The sequence below is a fragment of the Ascaphus truei genome, chromosome 3 (assembly GCF_040206685.1).
Source record: "Ascaphus truei isolate aAscTru1 chromosome 3, aAscTru1.hap1, whole genome shotgun sequence".
Classification (NCBI taxonomy): Eukaryota; Metazoa; Chordata; class Amphibia; order Anura; family Ascaphidae; genus Ascaphus; species Ascaphus truei.
The window spans coordinates 118053847-118069465 of NC_134485.1; the positions used below are offsets into that span (position 1 = coordinate 118053847).

At 43.3% G+C, this 15619-nt stretch overlaps 1 protein-coding gene across 7 annotated transcripts in view; it reads right to left on the minus strand.

Annotated features, from left to right (window-relative positions):
* MID1 (midline 1) overlaps positions 1-15619 on the minus strand; it is a 463742-nt gene that overhangs the window by 144941 nt on the left and 303182 nt on the right. Inside the window, exon 1 of one of the 7 annotated variants that reach the window (XM_075589405.1) lies at positions 1300-1766. The exons of the other annotated variants lie outside the window; for them this stretch is intronic. The gene's annotated coding sequence lies outside the window, so the exon portion shown is untranslated. Of the gene's footprint in view, positions 1-1299; positions 1767-15619 lie in introns of those variants that run through there. 7 annotated transcript variants of the gene reach the window in all.

Consider the following 15619-nt stretch of genomic DNA (forward strand, 5'->3'; position numbering starts at 1 on the left):
AGCGGATTTGCGTTGTAACGGATCGCGTTACAATGGGGTGGAGCTGTAGTTACATAGTAGAACTGGTGGTAACTGCGATTCACTTAAATGGACGCTACCGCCATTTTGAACGCTACTGCTCTGCGATGTGCCTTGATATCTCCCAACCAAGGTACTGAGGCAAAAGCTTAGATTGTAAGTTCTTCCCTTTGCATTATGTTGTTATTCACTTGCTGCTGTTATCCCCATTGTTTGCACTTGATTTACCTTGAATTGCAATTTTGCAAAGCGCCATATAAATACAATTACGCACGTCAACAGAGTGGTGCAATTCTGCGGCAAAACAATTGCACCGTATGTATCAAATCAAATAAAATCCTCTTGATTCCAATAGGTGGATGGGTTGATTTGATCTTGTGCCATTTATTTTTCCCGTAGTTACGCCACATTTGCCGTGAAACATAGCTCCCCATTTAAATCCGGCCAAATTATTTTGTGAAATCCACAGGGAATTTAAGGCATTATTAAAAATATTCAGAACTCATGATTATTTTTTTTTTTATATTCCCGTTTAGAAATGATTCATCGTTTTTTTCTTTCCTGGTAAAATCATTAACAGTCATCCCCACAGCCAAAAGGGTCGTGAAGTGAATAGCAAAACAATGCGTTGCTGGATGTTCCGGCACAGACAGGGTTAACACACATACGCTAATCCAGACACAGAAAAAACATTACTACCTATAAGAAAACAAAATTACTGACATTTTTTGTCCACAACTAACAAGCACATACGGAAGGGTGCAGAATAAAAACTCTCTGTACAGATCATTTGCATCACACGTTACATATTTAAAGGCGAAGTACGCTCATTTGCATCAAATATTCAATATTTCCTCTATAAAGGCTTTATCTGAATTAGTCACCATATTGTTCCCTCACAGAAAAGTAAATACAGGCGAAGGTGTGATACAGTTCCTTAATCTATACTTAATTGTGTGGCAGAAAAACAAAATACTTTAACAAAGTACAGTCGGCGTCAGCGTCGTTGCTGCACGCCAACCCTTCGCCGCCCCTTTAGCATACTGAAGGAACACACCTGCCACCTGTTGTGGCCGGATCTTTAACCCTTGCAGAGCTGCCCCTGTGATTCAGAGCTGGCTGACAAAGACAGCAACCTTTTTCCCCACCACAGAGAATATCTACTAGAATTACACGTGAGCATGGTGACAGTCCACACGTTTGCATGCACAAGATAACTTCTCTTACAAAAGAAAGCTGTTCAAACCTCCTCCAAGTTTACATAGCAGCATAAATACCCACCGGTGGATCTCGCCATAGTTCTGGTAACTGAAGCATTGTGCTAAGGAATGGGTAAAAAAAAAAAAAAAAACAACACAAAAGTGGTGAACCAACCAACTGCTGACAGGTCAGGGATCCTGATGGTAACTGCTACGGAGACACAGGGAATCCTTGAGCGGTGCTGCGGTAGTTAACGTGAGCCGGCTGACATTGAAACACAACAGGAAAATCTATGCTACTGTACAATTCCAGGAAAGCCAGCTCCACCCAATCACCTCCGCCGGAGTTTAAGAATGAAAAGTTCTCCTAGCAATCCGCCTCCGTCACTGAAGTTAAAGATAGATGTTCACTTTCTCCCAAAGCCTGCACCGACTTCTGCGGAATGGCAGAGCAGCAGTGGGTAAGCTCCTCTCAGCGCAGTGTCCGCAACCTGTTTGGGAGCAACCTCTCATAATAGGGAACTGGAAGCATGTTACTGAAAACTAGGATAAGCTCAGCTTTCCCTGTAATTAATCCAGGGCTGAATGAAATGCACCAGTTCCCATGACTGTAACAGGAAACTGACCTGGAACTGGCAGAATAGTTTACATGCTGAGCAATGCAGTACCTCCAAATGTTTCCCATATACAGGAGAAGTAAATAAGAAAAAATAGTAATGAGAGGCAGAATTGTTTATACAACCAAGTAAAGGTATATTAAAAAATTACCTACTTGTGCATACATTTACTGTGAAGAAGTATCCTTATTCATGTCATTACAAATGTTAGACAGCTGTGCAGTATATGCACCACAATTATTAAGGTTATGGTGGGTAAAAAAAGTGACAAAAACCCTCCACAGTAAAGCATAAAGCAACTGTAAATATTACTGTATGTTCATTTGCATGTCTTAGACAGGTCTGCAACCCTGTCTTTCCCCATTATCGCCCAGCATACAGCACTTCCACTGCAGCAAGAGATTCTGGGAAATGACATGCAAATGAGCACTCAGTGCCACCTTTTGTCTCAAGCTCGTATTACACAAACAAATCCTTATATATTATTAATCCTTATATACAGGCATACCCCGCATTAACGTACACAATGGGACCGGAGCATGTATGTAAAGTGAAAATGTACTTAAAGTGAAGCACTACCTTTTTCCCCACTTATCGATGCATGTGCTGTACTGCAATCGTCATATACGTGCATAACTGATGTAAATAACACATTTGTAACAGGCTCTATAGTCTCCCCGCTTGCGCACAGCTTCGGTACAGGTAGGAAGCTAGTATTGCTGTTAAGGACGTGCTGACAGGCGCATGCGCGAGCTGCCGTTTGCCTATTGAGCGGTATGTACTTACTCGCGAGTGTACTTAAAGTGAGTGTCCTTAAACCAGGGTATGCCTGTACTATTTTTTATATATATATATATATATATATATATATATATATATATATATATATATATATATATTAAATCCTTATATATTATTATATATTATATATTATTAATATTATATATTACACAAGCAAATCCGTATATATATATATATATATACCCTCCAAATGCATGCACTCTATGATGGTATAAAGCTGATAAGGTAAGTATTTAGAAATTACAGTGGCTCCTATGGAGATATCAGGGTCTTTATAAAAACAAAAATAATACAATTTTATTACATCAAAATATGTGACAATGTGAATAAATCTATTAAAAAACAATGTTTAAAAATCCCCGTAGAGGAGTAGTAATATTGTTCGTCTTTAATGTCCAAAGTTTATAGGCAGCTATTTTATTTTGTTTATTTTACCCTGCCGGTAAATGTCAATATTACTGCGACATCAGCAGCGTTTCCAGAAAAATCATCAATAATTTGTGGCACTGTATACATATTGTATCCAAGTGATTTAAAAATAACACATGAGCTCATCAGTTTTGTTTTCTCTTGATCAATCACTGGATTGCAAATTATTACATAAGAAATGTTTCGCCCAATATTCTCACATGAATTACTTATACATTACTTATATCATATACACTCCTTATTTCCAAGTTAGGTATGGTATGTGCAAAGTTCTATTTTGACACACGTCTCTTGCATATAGATATATTTTTTATCCACATACAAGTGTGCCTGAACTGTGGATGTGGAAGGTGATTTGTACTAGAGGTTACCTTCACCAAGATATTCCTATCCACACAAATCCAATCCTAATAGGAAAACTGGATTAGGAGACTGCTATAAGTGATGGTATAGACATCTGTCCCTATAGTACATGTAAAACCACAAGTGATTCAGCCTCTATTCTCTATATTGCTAAAGCTATTAACACCAAAGAACCTATATTAGCAGATGACACTATCAATCTCTAAGAGGTGCAGCAATGATGTTCCTTCAGTTGGTAAGTGTCTGCAATAGGTGTGTTGAAGCTAGCTAAAAGAGAAGGCAGGTTTACAATGGGAAACAGTGTGTATGTCATGTGTATGAATACAACCACTCTGCCACGGCGGACCAGAAGTGGAGGGGGCGCAAATACAAGCCCTGGTAGCTGATGTCGGACTCCAATGACGTCACCGATCGTGACGCTCTACTTCATGACGCGCGTTTCGCAAGGCAACCATCTGAAGAAGCGAGTCCGAAATTTCTACTCTGGAACCCCCTGATTATCTCCGAAGGAGGCGCATCATCTATAACGTATGTATATCTTATAGAACACCATCCATGTGCATAGCGCTGTACAGCAGTAATACACGTGACACATAATGGGAATAAGCACTTCTGACATATAATTGAAACATTAGGAAAAGGATGCCCTGCCCCAAAGAGCTTACAATCTAAGTGGGGAGAACTTACAGAGACAGTAGAAGGGTGTCCTGGTAAGTGTCTGATCTATACCGTTTTTTTTAGGGGCTTATAAATGTAACATGGTCTGTATTTTCTATCTCTCCTCCCTGTCATGTGTCAAGAGAAAGAACTACAGAGAAAGAACATGAGTCTGTCCTGATCGCCATACCAACACCGATCCAACTCAGCTCTCCTGACCCTAACAGGTATCCGCACCACACACAAGGTAGCACAAGCTGTGCATCCCCCACTGGGGGGAACAGTGCTACATAAATAACTGAGGAAACGGGGTTGCCAGCAACACAGGTTTCAGTGATTGTCAAGCAGCTTTTTTGTAATCAATGGCACAGTTTTGGGGTGTTATCCTTTCCTCGGGTGCAATCTGAGGAAGGGATAACATGGGATAACACCCCAAAACGTTGTGCTCTGGCGCCCTTTTGTATATTCAATAAATAGTTTTGTTTGTTTTTTAAAGAGAGAGTGCGTATATATCTATTTCTGCACGAAAAACTTTATGCAGTGGCGGGCCGTGACAGATCTCGTCATACAGATACTCAGCACCATGAGAAATACTTTTGAAAATCTTTCTACTTCAAAAAAAATCATAACGGGGGTGCAGGACAAGTACAGAACAGTCAGTATTTCTCCTAACCGGACAACTTCAGGATCATTTCCTACCAGAATAAGGCCTGGGACATAGTTGTTCTAGCAGTGCGGAGGCTGCTAGAAAGCGGTGCTTTCCCTGGTCTTACACAGCGCGCCGTCCGTGGGCGTGTCGGCGGCGGATCTGGAGGCGAGCCAGTGACGTCACGGAGCTGGTTCGCCCTCATTGGGCGAACCGCTCACGTGACCGGCCCTGCGCTCCGGCAAGCGCGGGAAATTTCAAAACTCCGTCAGACACACGCTTCCCCAAGCGTGCTGACGCGTGCGCGAGCCCCTGCTAAAGCCACTCTCATTGCGGCTGCAGGGGCTCAGTGCCGAGCAGCAGCACGGCTCAGCGCATAAGCGCTGACCATGCCCGAGGCCTAAGTGTGCGGGGTGAATAAATTAAGTGATCCTTAATTGATACCAATAGACACATAAATTGAATAACTTCAATCTATGCATTTATAGGTATCAGTGTTTCTCTTTAACCTCCAGGAGGGAGAATCTGTTACCCAGCCTTAGGCAGGATCTGTCAGTTAGCAAATGAACTATGTTATTATTATTGCAACTACCCAATTACATTTACGTAAACTAAGGCATCAGGAGATAAAGTGATTTCCCAAGGCAGGGAGTTGAACCCACAACATTTTTGTAGTTGAAGTCAACACTGGAATAACACTCCTTCCAACAAGCGCTAATAAAGGCCAAAAAAAGCCTAACATGACCAAATGATTTTCATGATTCATTATTATTCTGTATGTATGTTCCTATTATTATTCTGCTTCTTGCACTAGACACGCAATGTACAGATTATTCTAGGGAAACTACTTTTAGCAAACAAATAACATTTCCAATTTCCAATTCAGAAATCCCCAAATCGTCCTACTGTTCTCCGACATATTACTTGAATCTTAGTAGATGAAACTATATCATCTTTGTGACTCATGAAAAAAATATTCACTCTAGCCGCTTAACATGAACTGAATAAACGGTTTATCTCATCGCCGATTACATTTTCATTGCCCATGCAAGGCAGAAGCTATCGTCGTCAAATGAAACTGGGCAAAAAGAAAGAAAAAAAGTCTGTTTAGTGGTCTGTGAACTATTTGGTTAAGTGGGGTTGGAAAATGAGGCTCATCGTTTTAAGCATTCAACTATTCAGAAAGCTCTTAGAAACCCCAAAGACATACTTATCTCAACAGCACAAACAGAGAAGAAATGTGTAGTAGTTTTTTTTTCACTTGGGACACAGATTTCAGGTTTATCCACTTGAAAAGGGTGTGTGTGGGTAAAAACAGGCAGCATTACTGAGATGCATTAAGGTGCCTGAAAGAGATTTGGAGACCCAAGCACTGCACGTCTTCATGAAACAGCAACATTCCGGACGGACCACTTCAAGAAGAGCTATCTCACAAGGAAATCTGCCTGTTCCCCACACGGACTTAATTTTGGAATTCTAGAGAAGGGCCGTCAAACAATGTGATTTTCAGTCCAAATCCCTCAGGGAAAATGCAATTGAAAACATTTTTTTTTTTTTTTTTTAACAATAAAGCATGATTTGTTTCAGATGCTTACACGTTGGATTCAAACTGTGGTAAATGTACATTGTGGGATAAAATAACTACTTTGTGAAAATCCATATGAAATATATTGATACGGTCCAACTCGGCAACCTGTATTTCACACGTACACAGCAGATCTCAAAAGAGCACAATGTAAGCAAATAAACGAGTAGACTGCGAGGACAGTGATAATTAAAAGAGGTCTAACCGCATTTCCTTCTGATAATGGGCACAAAGTATGGGAAGCAATGAAACCTTAGTTTTAGCAGGAGTCATATTACTGTAACTGTACCCAGTCTCTGATGAACACATTAAAGAAGTCTCTTGCATAATGTAGTGAGCTCTTAAATATTTTAGACCACAGAATGTTGAAACAAGTCAAAATCAGCCAAGGCTTTTAAAGGTATTGGACACTTCGACACACAGTCCCCTCTTCAACATACAGTATATTCGCGATGAAATCACTTTGCCACCTTCCCCAACATATTTACACTCATAGATTCGTAATGTATGATATGGAGCAGATATAGGGCCGGAAGCCTGAGAACACAAATATTACAGAACATACAATACATACAGGAGATTACAAATAATTGAGTGAAGAACCGCAGTGTCGAAAATGCAGTGTACTGATCAGGACTTAAATGTTGGTACAGCCAGAGCAGAATGGGACGTTTGGCAATGGCCCAACACCGTCACGACACCTCGCCACGGGGCACCTCGAAGCTTGACATTTCGCAGCGCCCACTCCTGCGCGCCGAAATGTCCTGAGAGCTCGAACGGTACCGTGCAACCAGAAATGTCCCGCTCCCCTTGAAGTGTCCTGTGTGCCTAAAGTGTCCCGCGTACCATCTTTAAATGTTCCAAGTGCCGGTGAGAGTAGCAGTGCGCGGGACATTTAAAGATGACGCGCGGGACATTTCAGCGAAGGAACATTTCGGCCGCACGGGGAGTATGTGCGTTAATGTCAAGCTGAGAGATGCCCTGCAGCAAGGTGGCGTGGCGGCGGTTTGGTCGCGGCCAAACATGCTACACCACAGTGCCAGTCCCTTTAAAAGGGGCGATCCCTCCTAGGACAAAAGTGTACACATGGCTGTGACATTTGGAAGGGTTAAATCTAGGTGACTGATGACTTTTTTTTTTTTTAAACCTAAATCTGACATCTAAAAGTATTTAAACTATTTTGAATCCAGTGTGTAAACATGGTGAGTGAAGACTTGTGAGGGGTTGGAGTTCATCTGGCTGCTCCCTTTTGTGTCATGTCACTGTGTGTTCAACAAAAGTTTACACTGGGAAAGCTCCCCTACCTCCCTCCTCCCCTGATCTTAATTGGCTCTCTGATAAGGGTAAGGAAAAACACCAGGTTGAGGAACACTCCCTATTTCAGTGGCCCCTGCGGGAATGTAATTCAGTTCCAACTAAACAAAAACGCAGCCAAATATTTGCTTTTAGCATTGTTAGACTTGTTTAAGGAAAACAGGGGGATAGTTAAATTCTTTACAAAAGTAATTTTGTGGACAGCTATGTGGGATTTTAGAGTTCCCAACATCAATATTTAATATATAAATATATATATATTTTTTTTTATATTATTATTTATTTATTTTTAACTTACAACAAGGACTGAATTGTGAATCTGGTTTGCCACATGTCAATAAATAAAGTAATCCGATTTGTTTGCACTCCTGCTTGCCAAATAACTAACTAGAAAGGCATTGGCAGGACAAGGGAACGATGAAGCAGAAATAAGGATGGTAAAAGTCTTTAGGTTACACGGTTTACACACACTGCCAGGGAAAACGTTCAAAATGAATGTAAAAACACTTACACTCTGATCCACAAAAGGTTGCTAAGCTTTAGCGTGCCTTTGCTCCCATTTGAATGAGCGTAAAGGCGTGCTAAAGCTTAGCACCCTGTTGTGGATTTTGGGCCTTAGACTTGTCTGGTTTATTTGTAAAATGTCAGTTCCCTAGTAATCCATTAAAGAGTCAATCCAATGCCGAAGAATTTTTATATGGGATTGAAGCAGGGGACCACCGGAGCTGAACCCCGTTACTTTCAGCTCCGGGGACCCCCTAATACTTACCAACGAAGTTGGTGCCGGTAGCTGCTCTCCTCGGCTGCCAGGGATTACGTTATAGCCGCTATTTAAAGATCTCGGGACCTGCGGGCCAATAGGAAGCCGTGACGTCATTGGTGCGGCATCCTATTGGCCCATGTGGCACAGAACTTTAAACTTTAAAGCCCTTCTTGCTCAGACGGAGCGGCTACCGGCACCTACTTCAGCGGTATATCCGGAGTCGAGTTACTAGAGCTGAAATGAATGGGGTTCAGCTCCGGAGACTCCCTGCTTCAATGCTATATAAAAATTTGAAAACAAAATTGCCAACTTCTTCAGTGTGTGGGACTGCATCAGTGATTTTCAACCTTTCATTTGGTTAAAGAGCCCTATAATTATATTGTGAAATTCTGCGGACCAGATGCATTGTAATGAACCCAATGCTCTCTAATAGCATATCTGAGATCAGATGCATGGTAAATTCTTCTGTATTTCATACAATTTTCAAATGACCTAAAAATTGCAGGGGACCCCTGTTGAAAAATACAAAACACTGGACTACACCCTCAAGTGGACAGCCACGTCAGCACACTTAACAAAGCTCTCTTCGTATGAGGGAAAACTCCCTTATTGTTAGTTGAAAATGTGGACATGTTTAGCTATTTCCATGTGGGGTCGGCTGGCCGGGGGGGGGGGGGGAGACAGGGACAAAGAGGAAATCCTCCCCCCCCTTTCCCCGGTCTGGTCAGTATTTAACATTTCGGGTCAGTGGTGAAGTGGAAAGCAGGATCTCTGTGCAACAGCTCTCCCCGACTCCGGCCATTAGGTGCCACTACAGAGCGGGAAGGGAAGGGAAGAGGTGTGTGTGTGTGTGTGTGTGTGTGTGTGTGTGTGTGTGTGTGTGTGTGTGTGTGTGTGTGTGTGTGTGTGTGTGTGTGTGTGTGTGTGTGTGTGTCTGTGTGTCTGTGTGTGTGTGTGTGTGTGTCTGTGTGTGTGTGTGTCTGTGTGTGTGTGTGTCTGTGTGTCTGTGTGTCTGTGTGTCTGTGTGTCTGTGTGTGTGTGTGTCTGTGTGTGTGTCTGTGTGTGTGTCTGTGTGTGTGTGTGTGTGTGTGTGTGTGTGTGTGTGTGTGTGTGTGTGTGTGTGTGTGTGTGTGTGTGTGTGTGTGTGTGTGTGTGTGTGTGTGTGTGTGTGTGTGTGTGTGTGTGTAGATGTATATATGGTGTGTGTGTGTAGATGTATATATGGTATGTGTGTGTATATAGGTGTGTGTATGTATATATAGATGTGTAGCAAGGGTACCCCCCCTGGCTACTATTCTGCCCTTGGGCTGGCAGAAAACCCTGGTACTATCAGGTTGCCAGTAGTTGGTACTGCACTTGAATGACAGCAGGGGGTGGTACATCCTGTTGTAGCTGGGACAACGGGGTGCCCGCCTTCTGGCTGTTCTTAAGGGCAGGACCGCCCTAAAGTTAGAAGTTGTTCCGTCCCCTCTGAGGAAGGCATGTCACACAACTGGGAGCCTGAGATTGGGGCCTTCCCATGTGCTCTTCCCTTCGGTGGGAGAGTGAGAACATACCATACCTCTGCCTCTGCTAGGGAGGTGGGGAAGAGCTAGGATGACTGCGGGTGCCCTAGGCCTGTAGTGACGGTCCAGGGAACATCTTACAGTGAATACTGAAAGACTGTATGCGGCGAAAGACTGTATGCGGCGGAAGACTGCTTAGTAACTGTTACTGCAGAGTGTAGTAATAAACCCGTTCCTGTTTGCAATATACCTCCTGCCTGGTGCGTGACCTTACTGGGGGGGGAGAGGTAATAGTTCTACCGTGGGAGATCACCTTCAGTTCCTGGAGTCCATGGGAGGTGCTGCACTGCTAAGGAGATATGTGGGGTATAAAACCCAGAAGCCTGTTCCTATGTCCCCACTACCATCGGCGGACGACTCAGTCCTCCTGTTGCCAGCAGGTATATGCACCACACACCCTGTAATTGCCCCTATCAGAGATTGGGTATGGGGAAACACATTTACAGATGTATATCTCATTGGCGCATGGCCCAGCTCTCCCCCAGCTGCAGGCCTCTCCCTCACTCTGTCCCACTCTGAGAATCTGATGCTGGCGTGCGCTGGGCCTCTCTGACATTGGCGCGCGCCGGAAACAAGCCGGGAACAAAAGAGGGAGTAAGAGTGAGACAAAGAAAAGAGAAATACATGGGAAATGGGGGGGGGGGGGTGACAGAGGGGGCTCGTGAGGTGGGAAATGGGGGGCTCATAAGGCCACTAACATGGGGGGGGAGCCCCGGTCATAACTCTAGTCCTGAGCCCCGGGAAATCTGCCTGCGGCTGTGTGTGTGTTTGTGTGTGTGTCTATATATATATAGACACACACACACATGTATGCGTTTGTGTATAAATGTATACAGTGGTGAGAAAAAGTTAACCCCAATGATAATTACAGGTTTCCATAGTGTTTCCATGATTACTTTCTTGAACCAAAACCAGTCTTTTCTTAAATATCCAATAGGGTTTATACAGTAGGGCCCCAGTCATGCAGCGGGTTCCGTTCTAAGGACCCGCTGCAAAGCAAAAATCAGCGGAAAGCGGAACCGGCGATTTTCATTATGTGCGCATGCGCAGACCGGCAATGTGCCGTTCTACGCAAGCGCAACATCGGCAAAAAAAACCATTCTGCACATGCGTGACCCTGAATTGGCATAATGAGAGCTAGATGAGTTCCCATATAAAACAGTGCATCCAAAAATTTGGTATGAAAGGGTTAATAATAGACAATAGATAATAACCCCAGTTCCTGAGAAGAGGGCTAATGAAACAGCAGTAGGTGGTGAGGAAGATGAGATAAGAAAGCTCATTGAAGGGTGGACAATATTGACCTGTAATATGTGAAAAGAAAGGGGTCACAGATTGAATGGCCCCATCTAAAACAACACCACGAGTCTTCCCTAGAGCATGAGACCCAGCCAGGGTACAATCAAAATAAATTACTCACATACTGGTAGCTGCTGAAATGACCTCTTACTGATGCGTGCATCACGCGCAGAGACTGATGTGTAGAGAAGGATCCAAATTGGAAGTCACGGTGCACAGCCAGGTACTGGTGAAAAATTGCAGTGGGAGCCACGACCAAAAATTGAATTAAAAAGTATTTATTAAGTGGTTAACACCTGGGTAAGAGTTCTCTCTTACCCAGGTGTTAACCACTCAATAAATACTTTTTAATTCAATTTTTGGTCGAGGCTCCCACTGCAATTTTTCACCAGTACCTGGCTGTGCATCGTGACTTCCAATTTGGATCCTTCTCTACACATGCGTGACCCTGGACCGACCCGTTCTGAGCATGAGTGACCCCGGACCGGCCCGTTCTGCGCATCCGCAGACATGGCGGCCCCCTTCTCGATTCCGCAGTATCGGCGGATCGCCGAAAAGCGGGGCCTTGCTGTATTAACAAATTCCATGTCTTTTGAAACAAAATAATGTATGAATTTAAAAAAACCATGAGTGGTTAAGAGTCAGGGTATGTGCAAAAGTAAGTGAAACCCTGGTTTTATCAGCTATATTAAAGGGGATAATTAGAATCAGGTGTTTAAATAATTAGATAGATCTTCAGGTGTGAGTTTGGGAGGCCCCACCCTATATAAAGATCAGAAACTTTGTGAGTTTAGTCTTCACGATAAAGGTGTACGGAAACACGTCATGCCACGATCAACTTTAATAAAGTAAGGTGAGACGTGGGATAAATCCCACCCACCAAGCCAATCTGAAAAAGGCCTATGCACGGAGTATTTATTTCATATTTCCTCATTGCAGACACACTCCACATCAAGTCATTGTGCTAACAATAATATAGTAGTTCCTTTCCAAAAGGTCTATTCTTGACAACGGCCCAGCAACCTCTTAGAATGATTTGGAAGTGCTGTGCTTCCCCCTTCCTTAAAGGTTAGTGATTTATATAAAAAATACTGGTGTTGCGGAGACACAAAAAAATAAGCAGTCTGCAGCAGCATTGAAAAGTTTATTAAACGGATCAAGTATTAGGTGGTTATTCATTAGTATGAGATCGTGCCTAATGCATGGAAACGAAGTTTAATGAATAGCTCCCTTAACCTCTTACAACAGAGTTTCCCAACTCGTGCCTCATTGCTGGCTTGATGGTGGTGCCGTCGGTACCACTGCACCGAGCCCTGCGGTCACAGAGGCCCCTCTCCTCAACAATTAAACTGATTGCCAAGGGAGAGCGTGGGGCCTCTGTAACTCTTACCTTCTCCTTCACGATGTCTTCCTGCAGTGTCACTCATCATGGTGCCGCGACATCAAATGGTGACGCGTTGCCATTTCATGTTGCGGGAAACTACAGGAAGACATTGCGGGACACTACAGGAAGACATTGCGGGACACTGCAGGAAGACATTGCGGGACGACATTGCGGGACACTGCAGGAAGACATTGCGGGACACTGCAGGAAGACATTGCGAAGGAGACGTTAAGAGGCCCCACCCAAGCTCCCTGCATCAAGCCTAGCAGGATTACTAGCCAGCCCTGCCCAAGGACCTCTACCAGTGCATGTTTTAAGGATACCCCTGCTTGAGCACAAGTGGATCAGTCAAAATGATTAGGTCACCTGTGCTGATGAGAGAATAGCCTTAAAACCTGCACTGTTAGCGCTCCTTGAGGCCTGGTGTTGGGAACCTCTGTCTTACAATATCAGAGGGGCAATGATGGCTTTGCGAGTATTAACTTGCATGTTTGTCTTCCTTTAAACATAACCCCCTTAGTTTGAGGCGTAACCTTTAGAGTGACCTAATGACGTATCTGGCACATGCTCGCTTATTAGGGACAGATTCAAACAGAAGCGAAGCCCCCTGTATACACAGTAATAACGATTTTTTTTTAAGCCGACACAAATAAAGTTATGGTAAGTAAGTGACAAATCCTCCACCCCCCACGTACAGCAAATAAAAATACCACTTTTTTTTTAAAGCAATGCAACAAAATCGCAGATTTTTATTTTATTGCTTTAGTTATATAGGAATGAAGCAGGGGGTATCCGTAGCTGAATTGCGTTAACCTCAGCTCCGGGGACCCCCTGCTTCTCAAGATACTTACCTTCTCTGTAGGGATGCCTGTATCTCTGTTTACAAATCCCCCGCTATGCAGGCCAATAGGAAGCTGCAAGGGATGACGTCACAGCTTCCTATTGGCCCGCAAGACGCGGGATATTGAAAGCTGCCGTTATGTTAGCCCCGTCGGAACGGTTACCTGCAGAGATACCGGCACCACCTGCAGATGTGTTTTAGGGAGCAGGGGGTCCTAGAGTGGAGATAAACACATTTCAGCTCCGGAGACCCCCTGCTTCAGTCCTATAACTCAGGGGTGCCCAAAGTTTTCCCTCTGCGCCCCACTGCCGGCTCCACCCCTCCCCCCGTCTTCAGCGTTTCTAACGTAACGACATCATGTGATGCCACGTTTCCACGGCAACACGTCACTCGGAGATAAGGTAAGAGAACTTACAGAGGCCTCGCGCGCGTTACCCGGCATTTCATTTAAATGCCTTCAGGAGGAGCGCGGGCCTCTTTAAGCGCCGCGAACCGCAGTTTGCGCAACCCTGCTATAACTTAAAAAAATGATTCAAAAAATAAACAGCAATCTAATATATTTTTCCCTGTAATTGGAATCAGGGGATCCAGTGCTGCTGAACCGCACTCAAAATTCCCCATCTCCTTTCTTTAAAGTGGCAGCACAGCAGCACCACAACTTCGAAAACAACATTCTGTACGACTGCATTTCGAAATCGAAAGTTGACAAAACCGATTGAACGGTCAATGCCCATTGACTTTCAGCATTTAGCGAACTTGTTACAAACTTTTTACATTGAAGCGCCACTTCTTGCTGAACCAATGTGCGCCAACGAACGCGGAAAGTTCGCACATCTCTAACCGGTATAGTGTTTTGTACGACGCTCTCCCACTATCAAGCAAGTGTTTTTTACAACTAGATTACGCCTTTGTCTTGTACCAACACAAATACATATCTGTGTCTATATACATATGCAAAGTAAAACATATATATATATATATATATATATATATATATATATATTTGTGTTTGTCTCAAACTAAGAAAACTGATGGAGTTTACATACTGCTGAATATACAGAACATAGAGTGAATGAAGAAGCCCCAATGCACATCCAATTTGACAAATGATTTAGTTCATTTTTATGTTTTTTCTTCTCATAAGTATGGGTCATTTAGTTCAATCCTTTGGCCAGAACATTTCAAGCAACAACTAAATTTACTGTTGTATATTTGAGGTCACTTTCCCATGAAATGAATGGATAAACAGGTGTAATAGAGACACACAAACACGTATAGCAAACTCACATTAAAGGAATTAAGAAGCAGGCTCCTCGCAGTCTCGGGTGAGAGCAAATGAGTCCAAAGATGTTATACAGATGGGGCCCAGGGAGCCGGGTCCCCGGACTTCCGTTCGCAGCACTCGAGTGAAGGAGGAGATGACAAACTAATCTGCTCAACAGCTGATACACAGCTGAAGCGTCCCCCACGCGGCCACGTTTAAGACCACCAAACAGGGGAATCCTCTACTCACACAGACCAGCAGCTATGCCGCTCGCAGCGGATCAGAGGTTCCACTCCGTATGCATGATGACGTGTAAAGTGTAATGCGACAACCTCAACGCGTTTCGCACAGGAGGGCTTCATCAGGGGTTGACGTCACAGTCATTGGGGTACTAGTATATATAGTCCTCATTTGGATTGAATAATCATAATTATAAAGCTATAAACAATCTTTCACAAGTGACAATTAGCACTAGATTCCAAAACGCATGGAAAAAGGAGGAATGATAGTGTCCACACCACCACAGTCAATGTACCTATACCTATATTCTTTAGAGTAAAATCCTCACAAAAGGAGCATTCTGGTCAACCAATAATTTAATTTGAAAAAATTAAGTTACAACTAGGAATTATGGATAATTAATGCCTGCCATGTTGTTTTTTTAATAACTGGACATAATTAAATGCCAAATCACAATTGTTTGTATAACCTAGGTGATGTGAATTCTAGGATCCTCAAGTTTGCAAAATATTAAATACATATTTATACACATATGATAAAATACATTCACACAACACCAATAGAAATATGCAATAAAGATGTAAGAATGTGTGCGAATTAAAAGCACCTCCCCCATATAAGGGATCTACATTAA